This window comes from Marmota flaviventris, chromosome 14 (genome assembly GCF_047511675.1).
Source record: "Marmota flaviventris isolate mMarFla1 chromosome 14, mMarFla1.hap1, whole genome shotgun sequence".
In the NCBI taxonomy this organism is placed as follows: Eukaryota; Metazoa; Chordata; class Mammalia; order Rodentia; family Sciuridae; genus Marmota; species Marmota flaviventris.
Genome location: NC_092511.1, coordinates 60,834,706 through 60,855,232, shown reverse-complemented (window position 1 = coordinate 60,855,232; position 20,527 = coordinate 60,834,706). Strand labels below are relative to the sequence as shown.

The window sequence follows — 20,527 nt, the reverse complement described above, 5'->3', positions numbered from 1 at the left end:
TTTCTTTTATTATTAGCTTATTTTCAAGGGCTCCTCTCAGCCTCAAGTGCTACAGGGGCAATGCAATACAGATGCTATGCATGCAGTGAGTTTGACCAACTCCTTATATATTACATATATTTTATATGGAAAGAGAGATCTATATAGACATTGTTTTCTTTTCGTTTTGGGGATAGAATCCAGTGGCACTTAACCACTGAGCCACATCCCCAACCCTTTTTTATATTTTATTTAGAGATGGGGTCTGGCTCAGTTGCTTAGGCCCTCACTAAGTTTCTGAGGCTGGCTTTGAACTTCCAATCCTCCTGATTCAGCCTCTGGAGCTGCTGGGATTACAGGCATGTGCCATGGTGACTGGCATGTTTTTTATTAAGTATATGAAACTGTATAAGACGAAAGGTACACTAAGAAGTTTGAACTTAATTCTATAGGCATGGGGAACTGTTGACCACTTTGATAAGAACTATAATGCATCAATACAGATTCAAGGCAGATAAAAAGGGAATGAGAGTGTTTAAACAGAACAACCCATCAGAACTTTCTGCAATAATACAAATGTTCTGTATTTTCACTACTAGAGTAATTCTAAATCAAAGTAGATCTAAATAGCAGTGTAAATGAATGACTACAACACAATAAAAGGATTTAACAAGTTGTATATTAATTCATTTATTCATTCAAAAAATATGAATCCTTATGATGTGCCAGACATCATTCTAGATAAAGGTAAATACAATAATAAAAAAACAGACAATTCCTACTTCACAGAGTTTCCATCCTAAGAGGAGGAGGCACACAATTAAACATAATTGGTAAAATAGGGTATATTAGATATAATATGGTTGCTATACACAGCACACATTACCTATCTTTTACATACAGCAAAACTGAGTTTCCAAGATAATTATACCACAGTGCTTCTCAATGTGAGTTATCTTGTTAACTTGCAGGCTCTGATTCGGCAGATCTAATGAGATCTGAAATTCTCCATTTTTACATGTTCTCTTGTGATAATGCAATATATTGGTCCTTAGACCACATGTTGAATAGTGAAGATATATAATTTTTCTAGAGTTCTAAAACAAATGACAAAAACTAGTACCTTAACCCTTCAATTCTAACTCTGAGTTCTGAACTCTTTTCACTACAACTGACTGCCCTTCCTAAAAGGCCTCTGGTGAGCTTCAAAGTAGCTAAATACAGAAGAAGATGAGTTGAGGCATGAATCGTAGAATTAGAAGTATCAACTATACAGAAAAACTGAAAGCAAAAGAAAATATGTAAAAACTGCACTGCAACCTGAGAAGTAATATGGGTTATGAATATTTTGTGAGGAAATAAAATAGGCCCAAGTAGAGAAAAAAAACAAAACAGATTAATAACACAAAATCTTTTTATTCCAAACAACTTCCTAACTTTTTGACTTTACATTTCTTTGATCATTACAAATTATCAGTGATATCATGAAGGGAACAAATGAGTTAAGAAACAGCCAAGGAGTTAAGATACAGAACCCATATTCTTGAAAGATATATAACAGTTTATATAAGATAGCAATACCTTAAGTAGAAATCCCTTTGGAGGAAGGAAAAGGTTAGTAAAGAAAACTTGAATAATTGGAGTAAGCTGCTAAAAGTAAAAAACAGGAAGGATCCCCCCGGCCTAAAAAAAGAAAAAAAAACTGAGAATAAAAGGATAAAAAAAAAAAAAAACACATAAGTTGGGCAAAGATGGGGCATAAAGGGTGGGGAAAGGAAATGTTCCAAACAGAGCAAACAGTATCTGCAAGGTTGAGGAGACAAGAGGGTTTAGCATAAGGAAATGACAGTAGTTCAATATGATTAAAAAGGCAAGTAAGGGTAAAGCTAAAGATATGAGCAGGGACCTTTTACAACATATCAAGGAGTTTTTAAATTATCCCAAGGAATTTACAATTCGTCCTGAGGTAAAACAAGGGTTTCAAACTAAAAGTAACACTATCAAGTCTGCCTTGTAAAAAAAGACTATTCTGGCTTTTATAAAAAAAATAGAATGGCAGAAAAGATGACCTGTTTTCTATTACTAACGCAGTAATCCCGAAAAGAGAAATTGAGAGTATAATAATTAGAATCAACAGTATTGGGTAACTGAAGAAAGATGAAGGTGAGAAAATACAAATTTCTGACTTGGCTTAGCAGACCTTCACACAATTAGAAGAAATACTGAAGGAAGATTAGGTTTGAAGAGATGATGATTTGTCCAGTGTTTGAAGTTCTGACGTTAAGGTGCCTCTGAGACAACCAAATGAAGATAGTCCATAGACAATCAGATAGAAATATCTGGAGTACAAGACACATCTAGATGGGAGTCCTACATTTGGTACTATAGAAAGTAACTGAAGCCTTAAGTATAGATAATATCTCAAAGTTAAGATCACTTTTTGCACAAAGCATTATTTCCCACCATGTTTCTATCTGCTTCTGTAAACAAGCTAAGGACAATCAGTACTGTACCAGGTTAACTGATGCTTTTAGAAAACAATCATTAAAACTTCCCTGCCTTTAGTATGTACCATGATTTGTGTTCGGCATTAATTGAAATGAAACATGATGTTCTCTCTGAGGGAGAAAAAAAATTTTTTTAATATTTCTTAGTTGTCAATGGACCTTTATTTTATGTATTTATATGTGATGCTGAGAATCGAACCCAGTGCCTCACACATGCTAGGCAAGAGTTCTACCACTGAGCTACAACCCCAGCCCATGAAGAAGAAAATTTTTATAAATAGTGGTGTGCTATATTTATGAAAAGTAAGAGGGGCATTTAAATTTTTTTAAAAGGAGGGAGGAGAACAATATGGAAATGAAATAATCAAATACTCTTAAGCTAAGCCTGAAATTACAACTAGAATGTAAAAAGACTGAGAAGAAAGGAAACGTCATCCCAGGAAAGGGAAAACCAGAAGTAAAATATCAAAAGAATAAACACAACTCTACAGGTAGGGAGGTAAATGCAAACAACAACAAAATGCCTTGCCTGGTACCAAATTGTACAGGAAAGAAAATGAAGATTGAATAAATAGAAAGTCTTGGTAATCAACCAGATAGAGTTGAGATCTGACATGGAGAAAGGAGAACATATCATCAATATTCAAGGAGAATATGAGTTGAGTTTATAGAAGATAAAAGATAGTATGAATGCAATGAGTGGCCCGAGATGGCAGCACAGGCTACCAAGCTCTCACTCTCATTCATTCTATGTGTCTTGCATAATTTCCCTTTCAAAATTGGGATACCTAATATTGAGGCAGCCTTAGAAGGTAGTGAGAATTAAATCTGTCAAAAAAAATTTTGATTAAAAACATAAAGGGTTGGATAAAAACATAAAGGGTAGAACCAAAACCTATAAAACAATATATAAATATATACATATAAATCTCTATATCCACCAGCCTTCCTGAAACCACCTTGCTGAGGGTAAAGTGATTCATTTTCTCCCTACTGCTTGTAGCCCTCTTCTTGTTTTTAAAATAACTTCAAATAAACAAAAAATAGAATAATAGCTCTCTGGATTGCCTAACACATGTAAGACCACAAATTTGGTCCCTAGCTCAGAAAAGGAGGAGGTGGGGGGGGGGGATAATAAAGCTCTGATTTTAAATGTTCTCATCTTAATGTGAGGTGAGAAATGTTAATTAGCTTGATTTAATTATTGCAATGTCTACATGTATCAAAACATCACCTTGAACCCCATAAATACATATAAATTTTATGTTGAAATTAAAAATTGACTTTTAAAATGCTTTTTTAAAAGATGAAATCTGTAATATTTAAGATAGGATAGACAAGTAGACCAATGCAACTGAAAAAAGAGCCCAGAAAGAAACAAACAAAATGTGATATTGAAGTAGAAAAGCAGCTCTGGAGGTAGACTGCTTGGGTTCATGACTGGCACCCCACCACTTTACTATGTATGGGGCCTTGGGCAAGTCATTTAACTTCTCTAAGTCTCATTTTGTTCAACGATCAAATAGAATAATAGCAGTAGACATCACCAAAAGTATAGCTATAAAATTAATATATAATTATATTAACGTAAATTTTATACAATAAGTAAATGCCTAGCAAAGTAAGCAAGTAATAAATGATATCTATTATTATCACTCTGTGATGGGGCTGCATATTTTAGAAAAATTAGCAAAGTTTCATGGCATAGGTGTGCACGTTCTGTGACTTAAGACTCCAGGGCTTATTCCAAATTGCTAAGGGCTTTACCTTGAATCTCATACCCATGGCCCCATCTGGTAATTTCTATCTATAGTCAAAGACTATTCAAAGATAATGTAGCATTATATTAAAAATTAAGAATTCCAAGCAAAAAATATGAGAATGAGCTGTTCAGCAAGACTGTAGTTTACAAAATTAATATAAAAAATTCAATTTTACTTCTACATACCAGCAATGAATTCTCCAAAAGTGACATTAACATTCTTACGTGTAATATCATTAAGAAGATTTAAACTTAAAATTAACAAAAAGTACAAGACTTATAAGCTGAAAACTACAAAATATTGTTGAAATGAAAAAGACCACAGTAAAAGGATAGAAACACTATGCTTATGAACATTTGATATTAAGATAGTAAAATTCTCAAAAGGGGGCCGGGGCTGTAGCTCAGTGGCAGAGCACTTGCCATTCCTGTGAGGCACTAGGTTCAATTCTCAGCGTCACATAAAAATAAACAAATAAAGGCATGCTGTCCATTTACAACTACAAAAAAATTTTTTAAATAAATTACAGATTCAACGCACTATGGTATATGCTGCAACAATATACAATATTCGAGGTGAATTAAGTCAGTCACAAAGAGACTTGGTTCCACTTATACGTGGTAATTACAGTAGTCAAATTCACAAGAGACAGAAAGGAGAATGGTGGTTATCAGGGACTGGGAAGAGGAAAGAATGGGGAATTACTGTTTAACACGTACAGTTTCAGTTTCATAAAATGAAGAGTTTTGTCGATGTATGGTAGTGATAATCAAGCAATGTCAATGTAATTAATACTACGAAACTGTATACATAAAAATGTTTAAGGAAAGAAGATGGCGGGCTAGAGGAAGGATATATTTCTTGTCACTCTGTGACCCTGGATTCAAGCAATGGGGATACTGCTTGGATGTGAAGTGGGTGAAAGAGGGATTTCACCAAAACTCAATATTGAACGGTCAGAATGCCTAAGAGACTTAGAAATTTGGGTACACTAAATAAAGATAAAAGATAACATAGAAGCCAATCTGGTACCAGTAGCCATGCAAATGCAGCACAGAAGGAGGGAAAATGCTGAGAAATACAATGGACAGATTTATTGGCAACATCCTGAGATCATAAAGGCAACCTGCCCTAGGTTGGTCCAGAGGCTGTACTCCAGTATATAATCATGCGCAAAGGGCAGCCCATGTTCCCAACTGTATGTGGAAAGCTGATGCAGAAGCAATCCGGGACGACCACTGCAGCAATTGGAAGATCTGAAATGGGTACATACAGGTCCTGACAGGCACTTATCGTATGACGTAGACTGTGCTTAACAAAGCAAGAGTAAAGTAAGCACAGAGTCTTATCTCCAGGGGAATACAAGTCAGAGAGGTGCGTTTACAGGCTCACAGAAGCAGATGAAGGGGGTCAGAAATCTAATTAAGCTTGGCACTAAGACCAACAGCCTGGAAAAGAAGGGTCCATGGACAGCAGAGCAAACAAAGGAGTGGCTCCCCCACTCCATAAGTGGAACCCTAGGGAGACTCCTAAGGAAACTGCCCAGCCCTAGAGGTTGACTGATCTAATCTATCCAGAGCAGTCATCACCCAGCAAAGACCCTAAGACCTTACTAAACCTAACTCCCACCTTTAGGAATTCCACCTATGGAAAATCCTCTCAGAGAACTCTGCAGCAGCCCCACCCTGGGAGCACATCATACTGGTCAGTATAGACAAAACTCCAACTGACAGTACTTCCCATCCCACCATATCTCATACTGCTGAGAAGTGAAACTAAGAATTTTTCAACTCCAGCTGGCAGCATGGGAAGAAACACAAAAAGAGGAAGGGTTTAACAATGCACAGCCCTTTTCTTGTGCTCAGCACATACATCCAGAAAAAACAGAAAAGACAAACAGTTGGGCACAGACAGTGAACATATATTCTCACTGACTATTTTGATCACCTCAGTAGAAATAAATCTAGAATTTTTCATCAAGAATCTCATTTTCCTTTATTTATTTATGTGCATTTGTGTGAATAGTTCATGAATATTTATACATATACATATCTGTTTCCTTTTTCTCATCTGTAACATTTTTTAATGTAGTTATTTTTCCTTGTCTTGTCTTTTGAGGATAAGGAGTTTTTATTAGTACACTTTGGTTTAGTTTTATAATGTTTTTCATTTGTCAGTTTCTCTTCTTCTCTCACTTCTTTATTTTTACTAATAGCCAAATTCTATTGCTCTCTCATGCATTCTCCCTTTAATTTTTTACTTCTATTTTTTCTTCTTCTCCCTCATAACCATCATATCCTAAATCTCTTCTGCATTCTCTGTGTTCACTTTTGAAATTGTAAACTCTTTTCTACCCACCTGGCTCATTTTCTTTCCTCTTAATTAACTCTATTTTTTTGTTGTTTGTTTGTTTGGGTAGTTTTAATGGACAGCATGCCTTTATTTTATTTGCTTATTTTTTCTGGTGGTGCTGTTAGACAGGACACAAGAAAAAACAATTAACTCCAATTAAAATCAAATTAAAGCAAGCTGATTATTTTGACGGGTCGGACTGCCTCTCCCAACAAAAGCCATGGGACTAAGACAGCCCTGCAACTTTCTTGCAGCCTAGCTTTATAGCCCAGAAAGTTACACAAAGGGGGGTTACAGATAATAAAACTCTGAGGAGCATAACACCAATGCTAGTTTGGCCCTGACATCAGAATTTATGAAGGTCATTAGAGCCTCAGAGAAGGTCGTTATCTGGCCAGGGAAAACAAAGATTTATGAGGTGTCACTAAAGTTTTAGAGAGGGCTATTATCTGGTCAGAGAGATCCAGGCATGGGTGAGTTCAAGGCACAGGCAGGCATTCCAAGCAAGTTCAGAATTTTCAGTAATTTATAGTAAAGCCAAAATTACCTTTCATGTCTTTGTGGTGAGATGGCTCCCAATTTTAAGAGGGTATCAGACTGGGTCTATCATTCCCCCCTTTTCTTATGTGTCCCTTTCAAGTCTTTGATAGGGTAGGGGAAGAGCACTGAGGGAATTTTAATCCCTCAGATAAAAGTCTCCAACTTTTTTTTTTTTTTTAACTCACCCAAAACCGGTCTCTCTGATTTGACTTGTACCAGGAAGATATGAACACATTAATATAAAAACACATTGATGTTTTTATATTAACCAAGTTTAGCTTTTAAAGAAATACATTAGCACAATTTTCTAAAACAACAGTTCTTGTTTAACCAGCTGTTTAATTCCTTTAAGATTACTTGCTCTAGACACAAGAAACAAAACTTAATAAACACAATGTTACGGGTAAACTAATATTTTAATAAATCTTTGTCCTTTTAACATATGACTGTAAAGACAAACTTACACAGTCCTTCTTTGTCACTTACTTAAACTTTCTTATGTACTTCATCACATAAAGACTTTCTTATCCAGGAACACTTTTTCCTCTTCTATTAAAAATTATTTCCATATCTAGAACCTTCTAATTTCTCCTTTCCATCTGTTAACCTCCTTTTCTGTTCACATTTTGAAACAATCCTTGTAAATTTCTGAATTTAGGCAGCTTATTTCATTTGAATAAAAAGAAATACTTGATTTTACTTATAGTACTCTTAATTGAAACAGCTGAAACCTTTAGGCTTTTGTATATAGAAAACTTCTGGAAACTTTTTTATCTAGAATCACATCTGTTTACCAATTTATGAAAACTCCATGTCTAAGTATCAGGGATGACAAAGAAACTTTATATCTTTTTTTTTAACCAACTTATGAAAACATCAATAATGTTACCCAATGTAATTTAAGGAGTTAAGAGTAACTTAATGGTATATTTAACATTTAACATTTTAACCTTGTAAATCAATCAGATATCTAACAAAAGTATTCATAAATGAGTAATCCCTTGTCAAATTTACTTTACTTATTTTATCAAAACATCAGACAAGTGTATTGAACAGTGTTAGCCATTTCTTCCTTGTTGAAGAAAAGTCCTAGAACCAAAGCATATCAGACATTTCATAGACATCAACATTTTATTAGTTTTTTTAACATATAGAAAAACTTGTAAGCTTAATTTTAAGATATCTTTATTTTCATCTGTTTACCCAATTTAAATTGAACCGTTTAAATCACTTGAATCAAAGATATTTGGATCCATTTTTTTAATTTTTATGAGCGCTCCTCATGTATCTGCCAATTTTCATATCATGTGCATGATATATGGACATACGCACATACAGACATACAACACATAACACAAGTGTGCACACCTAACACAATAGTAAAGCCTTGTAGCTTTTCACAGGTGAAATCTCCATTGCAATGTTTAAAAACTCCACAATTGATCAAAAATAGAACTCATCAGAAAAACATTAAGCTAGGTCTATAGGATCAAAATCATGAGCTCAAAAAATACAGAAACTAAGAAAAAGCAAGAGTCCTAGAAAAAATGACCGGCCAGTAATTAGTAAATACCATACAATTTACTTTTTGGTTTAGTCTAGTTTGAGTTCAGGTAAAAGACATCTTTACTCTTTTTTTTTTTTTTTTTTCCCCCTTAGGCCTCAGAGTAGTCTCCTACTGAGCTTGCAGGCTTCTTCCATTTGCATTTCAACATAAGTCCTGGATGAGGTCTGGAAGGAGCAGGGAAAACTGCTATTCTGAGCAGACACCTCACGCCTAAGGCATTTTTAACCTTAAGTTATAATTTTCAGGTTTGGATGTTGAAAATTATGATAAAAGTTTAAGATACAATTCATAAAATTTCATACCTTTCCATCTTGTTTTGCCAAAGGAAAAATTTTTCCTACTCTAGAAAAACTTGCTCATACAAAACTGAAAATAGGATCTTACTTGATAATATAAAAGCTATCATCAGAAGAAATCCCTTCAGGATCATTAAGCCACTTCCTTTGCTTTGAAGTTCCTATAGTAGTATTAAGTTCCAAAAGATAACCACACACTACCATCTATATCCAAAATTAAGCTTTAAAAATTCCCAAGACTATTGTTATTCAATGTCATTCCAATAAGCCAGACCAATCCCCAATCCAACACTTTCCTTCCCCAAGCCATACACACTGAGGGGAACAGATACCATACCATGATTTACTATCCTTGCCCAAATTAATGCACTGGTACACCTAGTGAAATCTTCCCAGGCTACCCAATTCAAAAACTGCTGAAAAAACTGAATGAGGGAGTTATTTGCCAACTTGGAAGTAGAGTTCTTTAGTTTTCCATCCTAAATATTTAAGTTCTCTGGCATGAATTATCTGAAATCATAAATTAAACAATTACCTAAACCCAACTTTTAACTGCAAGATTGTGCAATGCTTCAAAAACCCATTCAGACCAGATTGTTACAATAAAAATCATCTTTTAGACACACATTCAGCCAAGATCATTCCCAAGAAACAATCTATAATATCAATATATTATTGCCCATGTCTTAAAGGGCCAGAAATAGATAAAAGAGACACAATAAAAAAGACACAATGACAGACAGGCAGAAAGGAGCTCCAGACTATGGCTGATAGACAGGAACCTTTAAAACAGACTAGATAAGAGAAAAATCTCCCCAAATTTCCAACTCCCATTTAATTATGACTCCTACACCAGTGGCACCATACATGTCCCTACGAGTGGACCAGATGTTCTCCCAGAGGGGCAACCAGAAGTGTAAAATCAAGGGTCTCAGTGTGGTGACTTTGCTGCCTTGTGTCCCCCTTTTTTTTAAGTAGACAGAGGTACAGTAATCTTTACAGTGCAGAGAAGGAAGGTGGGAGTTCCCAGAAGCAAAAGGGGCTTTGGTAGCTGCTGGGAGTCCCTCAGTCCCTCCTTTTACTTACAGGATTAGTTCCTCTTGTTTGGTCTGACCCCAGGCACCAGGCACACTCCATATCTCCTAACTTTCCAGTAGTCAGTTCTCTAAAGTTCATTTTAATCCTCCGCATTCAGTTGTTTGGAGTGCTAAGCTCCCTAAGAAAGCGGAGCAGAGGCTCCTCTAGAGTACTCCCTGGGGTGTCAAAATTTGTAACTAAAAGTTCCGTTTCTGTCCTCGAAGCCAATTAATGCCAATTTAATAATGAGAACAGGGTTTTGAGAAAAACAAAAAGGAAGGTTTATTGTTTAGCTAACAAAGAAGAAACACGGGGGACTCCACCCCAAAGGTTGTGACTCTCTTGATCTGGAAGGACAAGGGGTTTTAAAGGAGTTTCACTTGTTAATCTGGGAAATATTCCATTCTTAGATCCCCAGCAGCCATTTCCCTCTGCAGTGGGTTGCTCCAGGCAGCCAACTAGGAGAAGAAAGTTGCTTCCCTAATCCTGCTTAACAAAGGAGGGTAGAGTTTATCGCAGTTCCTTAAAACATAGTTCAAAGGGGTGTCAGGCTTACTTGCTTTACAACCCATTTTCATGTCCAATTTCCTCAAGTTTTTACCACAGAAGTCACACAACAAAAGGCAGAAAAAACATACAGAACACAGAACAAAACACAAGGAAACAGAAACCCGGCACTGAAACTGAAAAACTGAGGAGCAATGGAACGTCTTGCTAAAGCTCCAAGGTAGAAGCGTTTATGTGCCCATCAGCACCTCTCTATCCTTTCAGAGGAATTCCCTACAGAACCAGTACAGAGGACAGAACGATATCTCGTTACTGTCCTGGACAGGAGTATATGTAAGCCTCGCCAGGCCACCTCTCTGTCTTCAGAAGAGATCTCCCTTAACCAAATACCAGATGTTATAAAGGCGCCATTTACTTATGAAGGCCTCCTCCACCAGAGGTTTGCTAATTGTTTTAGGGCAGCAGTTCACTGCAGTACTCCAGGGACTGAAGGCTCACTCTGAGGCCTTGGAAGGTCTCCAGGTGCACCTCCCTAGAGTGGATCTCCAGCCCAGAGCCCTGGAGCGAAGGTCCGGCTTTAGAATTTCTAGCAGTCTGGTCTTGTGGTTTGGTCTGGCAGGTTCATCTTGCTGGGGCCTCCAAAATGTTAGACCAGGACGCAAGAAAAGACCACTGACTCCAATTAAAATCAAATTAAGGCAAGCTGATTATTTTGTCCGGCCGGGCTGCCTCTCCCAACAAAAACCACGGGAATAAGATAGCCCTGCAGCTTTCGTGCAGCCCAGCTTTATAGCCCAGAAAGTTACACAAAGGGGGGTTACAGATAATAAAACTCTAAGAAGCATAACACAAATGTTAGTTTATATTTTTGCTGGCCCCGACATCAGAATTTATGAACGTCATTAGAGCCTCAGAGAGGATCATTATCTGGCCAGGGAAGGCCAAGATTTATGAGGCGTCACTAAAGTTTTAGAGAGGGCTGCTATCTGGTCAGAGAGAGCTAGGCATGGGTGAGTTCAAGGCACGCAAGTATTCCAAGCAAGTTCAGAATTTTCAGTAATTTATAGTAAAGCCAAAATTAGCTTTTCGGGTTTTTATGGCGAGATGGCTCCCAATTTTAAGAGGGAATCAAACTGGGTCTATCAGTGCTAAGGATCAAACCCAGTGCCTCACACGTGGTAGGCAAGGGCTCTGCCACTGAGCCAGAGCTACAGTCCATTAACTCTACTGTTAACATCTTGTAGCACTAATTGGCTTATATATCACCTAACCCCACTATTAATGCTGCTGCGATGATTACTACGTGGATGCCATAGGTGACTCCTAATGTTTAATGCTAATATAGTACATGATTACTTACTGCTTTTACTGATGGTAATTGCTGATCCAACCATTTCTGTTTATTGTGCCAATTAATATTGTAGATATCATAGTAGGAACTAAGTATTTAGTTCAATGCTATAATTTGTTTGCATTGATTGTTGCAATTATTTTTCTCCTCCTAATCTGTGAGGTACTGTAAACCTGCACAGACACTACAAGCTGATAGGGTAGAAACTCTGCTACTTCAGAACCACACCGTTAGAGATGGGTATGCACACAAACAATATGAAAAAGCAAGAGAACAAACCATCCCAAACAACCCAAAAGGCCTCAACAACAGACTCCATGACACCACAATGGAGGAATATCAGAGAAGGAATTTAGAAAGTTCATAGTGCAACTGTTCTACAAGCAAATGATGATGTAAGGAGTGAAATCAGAGAGAAAATACAGAAGTGAAAGATCACTTTGACAAGAAGATAGAGATTCTGAAGCTATTCCAAGATGGCGGGCCAAAGGGAGGCAGCATCTTGTTTCGTTCTGAAACCCAGATCTCATGTAGTCGGAATACTGCATCTCAGAGAGTATAAGAGGACCACACAGAGCTGATTTCTGCAGAAATCACCAGCGCTGTGACCTCCATGCAGGACTCAGAGCCTCAGTGTTCGAGCAGGACACCGGAACCCTGGCTCCCAAAACCCAAAGCCCACAGTTGTAGCTCACGCACGGCTCTCAAGCTGCATAGTAGGTTCACCTATCAGCACCTCTGCAGAACTCCAGAATGCACTCGGTTCACAACGCAGGTCACTCAGCTACTACCTATCGACAGCAAAACGCCCAGTTCTCCCCACCTCACCAGATAACACAGCCCTGGAAGCAGACCAAGTGCATCTTGGATGACCTTTCCCGCCATATTTGGTGGGGGAAGCTCTCAGATTGGATCTCCATTTGACCAGGAGGGATCTTGGAACCCTAAAGAGCACTACAAACCTATAGGGTGAAAACAATAACACCCCAGACCAACAGAGATGGAAAAAAAGGACACAAGAGAAACATGAAAAGACAAGGGAAGTAAGTACCACAAACAAATCAAGGCAACACATCATTAGAATCATTGGCAGTCACAGGAGAAAAAATTACAGACAAAGAGTTCAAGATATACATGGTTAAATGGTCTGTGAACTCAAGGAAGATATAAGAGTAAACACAAGCAGTGAAAGATCACTTCAACAGTGAGCTACATAAAGAAATTCAAGAAGCAAAAGATAACCTCAACAGGGAGAGGTTCTTTAAAAAAAAAAAAAAGAGAGAGAGAGAGAGAGAGATCCTTGAAATGAAACAAACAATAAACCAAATTTAAAGCTCAAATGAAAGTATCAACGACAGAGTAGACCACGTGGAAGATAGGACATCAGACAATAAAGTTAAAATATATAATCTTGAAAACAGCTTAGACCACACAGTGATAATGTTAAGAAACCACAAGCAGAACATTAAAGAAATATGGGCTAGCATTAAAAGACCAAATTTAAGAGTTATTTGGATAGAGAAAGGCATAGAGGTCCAAACCAAAGGAATGAACAATCTATTCAATGAAATAATATCAGAAAACTTTCCAAACATGAAGAATGAATTGGAAATCCAAACTCAAGAAGCCTACAGGACACCAAATGTTCAAAATCACAACAGATCCACACCAAGGCACATTATAATAAAAATGACCAAAATAGAGAATAAGGAGAGATTTTTAAAAGCCATGAGAGAAAGGGATCAGATTACATATAGGGGAAAACCAATTAGGATAACGGCAGATTTTTCAACACAGACCCTGAAAGCTAGAAGATCCTGCCTGGAACAATATATATCAAGCTCTGAAAGATAATGGGTGCCAACCAAGAATCTTGTATCCAGCAAAATTAAGCTTTAGATTTGAAGATGAAATAAAAACCTTCCACAATAAACAAAAGTTAAGAAAGAATTTATAGCTAGAAAACCAACACTACAAAAAATCCTTGGCAAAATATTCCATGAAGAGAAAACAAAAAACAACAATGAAAATCAACAAAGGGAGATAGTACCCTAAAGGAAAAACTAATCAAAGAAGAAAATCAACTCACGTTAAATAAATAAATATGGCTAGAAAAACAAACCATGTCTCAAAAACAACCCTGAATGTTAATATCTTAAACTCACCAATCAAAAGAAATAGGCTAGCAGAATGGATAAAAAAAAAAGAGACCCAACAATATGCTGCCTACAGGAAACTCAGCTGATAGGAAAAGACATACATTGACTGAAAGTGAAAGGTTGGAAAAAATCATGCCACTCAAATGGACTGTGGAAGCAAGCAGGGGTTTTCATTCTCGTATCAAATAAAGTAGACTTCAAACCAAAGTTAATCAAATACTGCTCAAGGGAACCATACACCAACAAGACATAACAATCATAAATATATACGCCCCAAACAAAGGTGAAGCTATGTTCATCAAACAAATTCTTCTCAAATTGAAGAGTCAAATTAACGACAACACAATAATCTGGGATGACTTTAACACACCTTTCTCACCATTGGATAGATATTCCAAACAAAAGTTGAATAAAGAAACTATAGAACGCAATAATACAATGAATACCTTAACTGACGTTTATAGAATATTTTAACCTGCATCAAGTGGATACACTTTCTTCTCAGCAGCACATGGATCTTTCTCTAAAATAGACAGTATAATATGCCACAAAGAAACTCTTGGCAAATACAAAAAAGTAGAGATATACCATACATTTTATCAGATCATAATGGAATGAAATTGGAAATCAATGACAAAATAAAAAATAAAAATTTTTCCATCACCTGGAGACTAAACAATATGCTACTGAATGAACAATGGGCTACAGAAGACATCAAGGAGGATATTAAAAAATTCTAGTGGTAAATGAGAACACAGACACAACATATCAAAATCTCTGCAACACTATGAAAGCAATACTAAGAAGAAAATTCATTAAAAGAAAAAAAAAGTCAACAAATAAATGACCTCATACTACATCTCAAAGCCCTAGAAAAAGAACAACAAACCAGCAGCCAAAGCAATAGAAGGCAAGAAATAATTAAAATTAGAGCTGAAATATAAACAAAAGAAACAACTGAAAAAATTGACAAAACAAAAAGTTGGTTCTTTGAAAAAATAAATAAAATTGACAGACCCTTAGCTACACTAACAAAGAGAAGAAGAGAGAAAACTCAAATTACCAGCATACATGATGAAAAAGGTAATATCACAATAGAAACTACAGAAATACAAACGATAATTAGAAGTTATTTTGAAAATTTATACTCCAAGAAGACATTGAAGGCATCAACAAATTTCTTAAGTCATACAATTTGCCCAGATTGAATCAGGAAGACATACACAATTTAAATAGACCAATATCAAGTGATGAAATAGAAGACACCATCAGAAGCTTAGCAACCAAGATCAGCAAGAAAAGCCCAGGACCAGATGGATACACAGCCCGAGTTAGTTTAAAAACTAATACCAACACTCTACAATTAACTTCAGAAAACAGAAAAAGAAGCAGCACTTCCAAACTCATTCTATGAGCCAATATCACCCTGATCCCAAAACCAGGCAATGACACATCAAAGAAAGAAAACTTCAGACCAATATCTCTAATGAACATAGATGCAAAAATTCTCAATAAAATTCTGGCAAATGGAATACAAAAACATATCAAAAAGATTGTGCACCATGATCAAGTGGGGTTCATCCCATGGATGCAAGGTTGATTCAACATATGGAAATCAATAAATGTAATTCATCACATCAATAGACTCAAAGATAAGAATCATATGATCATCTCAATAGATGCAGAAAAGCATTTGACAAAAAAAAAAAATAGCACCCCTTTATGTTCAAAACACACAAACTAGGGATATAACAGAAACATATCTCAACATTGTAAAGGCTATCTATACTAAGCCTCAGGCCAACATCATTCTAAATGAAGAAAAATTTAAGGCATTCCCTTTAAAAACTGGAACAACACAGGGATGCCCTCTTTCCCCACTTCTATTCAACATAGTTCTTGAAACACTGGCCAGAGCAATTAGATAGACGAAAGAAATCAAAGGGATATATATAGGAAAAGGAGAACTTAAATTAGCACTATTTGCTGATGATATGATTCTGTACCTAGAAGACCCAAAAAGCTCCACCAGAAAACTTGTAGAACTAGTAAATGAATTCAGCAAAGTAGCAGGATATAAATCAACACCCATCAATCAAAGGCATTTCTGTATATCAGTGACAAAGCCTCTGAGAAGGAAATGAGGAAAACCCCATTTACAATGACCTCAAAAAAAATAAATAAATAAGATACCTGGGAATCAACTTAACAAAAGAGGTGAAAGATCTATACAACGAATACTACAGAACCCTAAAGAAAGAAATCAAAGAAGACCTTAGAAGATGGAAAGATCTACCTTGTTCTTGGATAGCAGAGTTAATATTATCAAAATGACCATACTACCAAAAACACTGTACAATTTAATGCAATTCTGATCAAAATCCCAATGGCAGTCCTCATAGAAATAGAAAAAGCAATCATGAAATTCATATGGAAAAATAAGAGACCCAAAATAGCTAAAGCAATCCTTAGCATGAAGAGTGAAGCAAGTAGCATCACTAAACCAGACTTTAAACTATACTACAGAGCAATAGTAACAAAAACAGCATGGTATTGGCACCAAAACAGACTGGTAGACGAATGATACAGAATAGAGGAAATAGAGACTAACCCACAAAATTATAATTATCTTGTATTAAACAAAGGTGCCAAAAACATGCATTGGAGAAAAGATAGCATCTTTAACAAATGGTGCTGGGAAAACTGAAAATCCATATGCAACAAAATGAAACTAAACCCATATCTCTCACTATGCACAAAACTCAACTCAAAATGGATCAATTAAACCAGAGACTCTGTGTCTAATAGAAGAAAACAGTAGACCCTAATCTTCATCATGTGAGATTAGGCCCCAACTTCCTTAATAAGTCTCCTATAGCGCAAACATTAAAACCAAGAATCAATAAATGGGATGGAATCAAACTAAAAAGTTTTTTCTCAGCAAAAGAAACAATCTGTGAGGTGAACAGAGAGCCTACATCCTGGGAACAAATTTTTAATACCAACACTCTACAATTTATTTCAGGATCTCTAGGGTATATAAAGAACTCAAAAAGCTAAGCACCAAAAAAAATAAATAACCCAATCAACAAATGGGCCAAGGACCTGAATAGACACTTGTCAGAAGAGGATATACAATCAATCAACAAATTATGAAAAATGTTCATCATCTCTAGCAATTTTTGAGAAATTAGAGAAATGCAAATCAAAACTACTCTTAAGATATCATCTCACTCCAGTCAGAATGGCAGCTATTAAAAAGACAAACAACAGTAAGTGTTGGCAAGGATGTGGGGGAAAAGGTACTTTCATACATTGGTGCTGGAACTGCAAATTAGTGCAGGCAATATGGAAAGCAGTTTGGAGATTTCTTGGAAATCTGGGAATGGAACCACCATATGACCCAGCTATCCCTCTCCTCGGTCTATACACAAAAGACTTTAAAACAGCATACTACAGGGCACAGCCACATCAATGTTTATAGCCGCACAATTCACAATAGCTAAACTGTGGAGCCAACCTAGATGCCCTTCAGTGGATAAATGGATTTTAAAAAATGTGGCATATATACACAATGGAATTTTACTCAGCAATAAGAGTAAATGGATGGTGTTGGAGAAGAAAATGCTACGTGAAGTTAGCCAATTCCTAAAAAAAAAAATGTCTAATGTTTTTTCTGATATAAGGAGGCTGACTCATAGTGAGGTAGGGAGGGGGAGCATGGGAGGAATAGATGAATTCTACATAGGGACGAGGGGTGGGAGGGAAAGGGACGGGGCAGGGGATTAGCAAGGATGGTGGAAAGTGATAGACATAATTATCCAAAGTACATGTATGAAGACACAAATTGGTGTTAACATACTTTATATACAACCAGAGATATGAAAAACTGTGCTGTATATATGTAATAAGAATTGTAATGCATTCCACTGTCACTTATTTTTAAAAAAAATCAATTTAAAAAAAAGGGTAAGCCAATCCAGATATTAACTGATTTCTAAAATCTAGGAAATCTTAGAATAATACATACCAAGCTCTGAAGAAAACAGATGCCAATCAAGAATACTGCACCTAGCAAAATTAAGCTTCAGAACTGAAAACGAAATAAAAACCTTCCACCATAAACAAAAGCTAAAAGAATTCACAACTAGAAAACCTGCACTACAAGACATACTCACTAAACTATTTCATGAATTAGAAATGAAAATTAAAAATGAAAACCAGCAGAGGGAGGACAGTCTATCAAAAGGAGTATCAAATTCAAGTTAAATTAGAAATAAATCAAAACTTCAGGGAATAAAAATCATCTCGCAATAATAATAATTTAAATGGAGTAAACTCATCCATCAAAAAGCACAGGCTGGCAGGTTACATTAAAAAAACAGGACTCAACAATATGCTCTCTCCAAGAGGCTCACCTCACAGGCAAAGACATGCACAGATTAAAAGTAAAAAGATGGGGGAAAAAATATCACTCACAAGAATCTCATAAACAAGCAGGGGTTTCTGTTCTCCATATATCAGATAAAGTGAACTTCAAGCCAAAGTTAATCAGGAGAGGCAAAGAAGTTCACTTCATACTGCTTAAGGGAATCACAGAACAAGAAATAATAATCATAAATATTTATGCCCCAAACAATGGAGCATCTCTATACATAAAAGCCTTCTCAATATCAAGAATCAAAGAGGCCACAATGCAATAATACTGGGTGACTTTAACACACCTCTCTCATCACTGGATCGATCATCCAAACAAAAACTATAAAAACAATCTACAGAAATAAAAAATACAATTAGTAATTCAGATTTAAAAGCATATATAGAATATTTAAAGCATCAATGACTGAATACACTTTCTTCTCAGCAGCACATGAAACATTTTCTAAAAAAGACCATATGTTAGGCCACAAAGCAAATTTAGCAAATATAAAAACACTTATCACCTAGAGAATAAATAACACACTACTGAATGATAAATAGAAAGCAGAAGAAACCAATGATGAAATTTTTAAAAATACATAAAGGTAAGTGGGAACAGTGATATAACATATCAAAATCTCTGGGACATAATGCAGGCAATACTCAGAGGCAAGTTCATGGCACTGAGTTCATACATTAAAAAAAAGACACTAAATAAATAATCTAATATTACATCCCAAGACCCTAGAAAAAGAATAATAAATCAACACCAAATTCAGAAGAAGAAATAATTACCATTAAAGCTGAAATCAATGAAATTGAGATTTTTTTAAAAATTAAAAAAAAATCAACTAAACTAAAAGTTTGTTGTTTGAAAGTATAAACAAAGTTGGTAAACCCTTAGCCAAAATAATCAAAAGAAACAGGGGGGAACTCAATTATTAAAATCTGTTATGAAAAAGGACATATAACCCCAGACACTGCTGAGATACAGAGGATTATCAGACTTCAAAAATTTATACTGCATTAAGCTAGAAAATCTTAGAGACAGTGATAAATTCCTAAAGACATATGACCTACCCAAACTGAATTAGGAGGACACTGAAAATTTAAACAGATCAATTTTAAGTAAGGAATATGAAGAAGCCATCAAAAGACTACCAACAAAGAAGAGCCAGATGAATTCTCAGCAGAGATCTACCAAATCTTTAAAGGAGAATAAACAACCAATCCTCCTCAACATTTTCACAAGATAGAAAAGAAGGAAATCCTTCCAAATTCATTCTATGAAGCCAGAATCACCTTGATACCAAACCAGACAAAGATACATCAAGGAAAGAAAACTTCAGATCAATATCCTTGATTAACATAGATGCAAAAATTCTCTTAATAAAACACTGGCAAATCACATACAAAAATATTTTTAAAAGATGGTGCACCATGATCAAGTGGGGTTCATCCCAGGGATGCAAGGATGGTTCAAAATACAAAAATCAATAAATGTTAATTCACCACATTAGGAGACTTAAAGACAAGAATCACATGATTATCTCAATAGATGCAGAAGAAGGATTTGACACAATACAACATCCATTCATGTTTACAACACTCAAAAAATAGGAATAGAGGGAACACATTTCAACATTGTAAGAGCTATATAAGACAAACCTAAGGCCAACATAATTCTTTTTTTTTTTTTTTAAAGAGAGAGAGAGAGGGAGGGAGAGAGAGAGAGAGAGAATTTTTTTAATATTTATTTTTTAGTTCTGGGCGGACACAACATCTTTGTTTGTATGTGGTGCTGAGGATCGAACCCGGGCTGCACGCATGCCAGGCGAGCGCACTACCGCTTGAGCCACATCCCCAGCCCCCAACATAATTCTAAACAGAGAAAAACTGAAAGTTTTTAGAGGGAACTCTAAAAGCAAGAATGAGACAGGGATGGCCAATTTCACTATTTCTATTCAACATAGTCCTTAAAACTCTAGCCAGAGCAATTAGGCTGAAAAA

At 35.9% G+C, this 20,527-nt stretch overlaps 1 protein-coding gene across 1 annotated transcript in view; it reads right to left on the bottom strand.

Moving 5' to 3' along the window:
• Positions 1–20,527, bottom strand: part of Alms1 (ALMS1 centrosome and basal body associated protein) — a 215,807-nt gene that overhangs the window by 120,639 nt on the left and 74,641 nt on the right. The window lies entirely within an intron of this gene.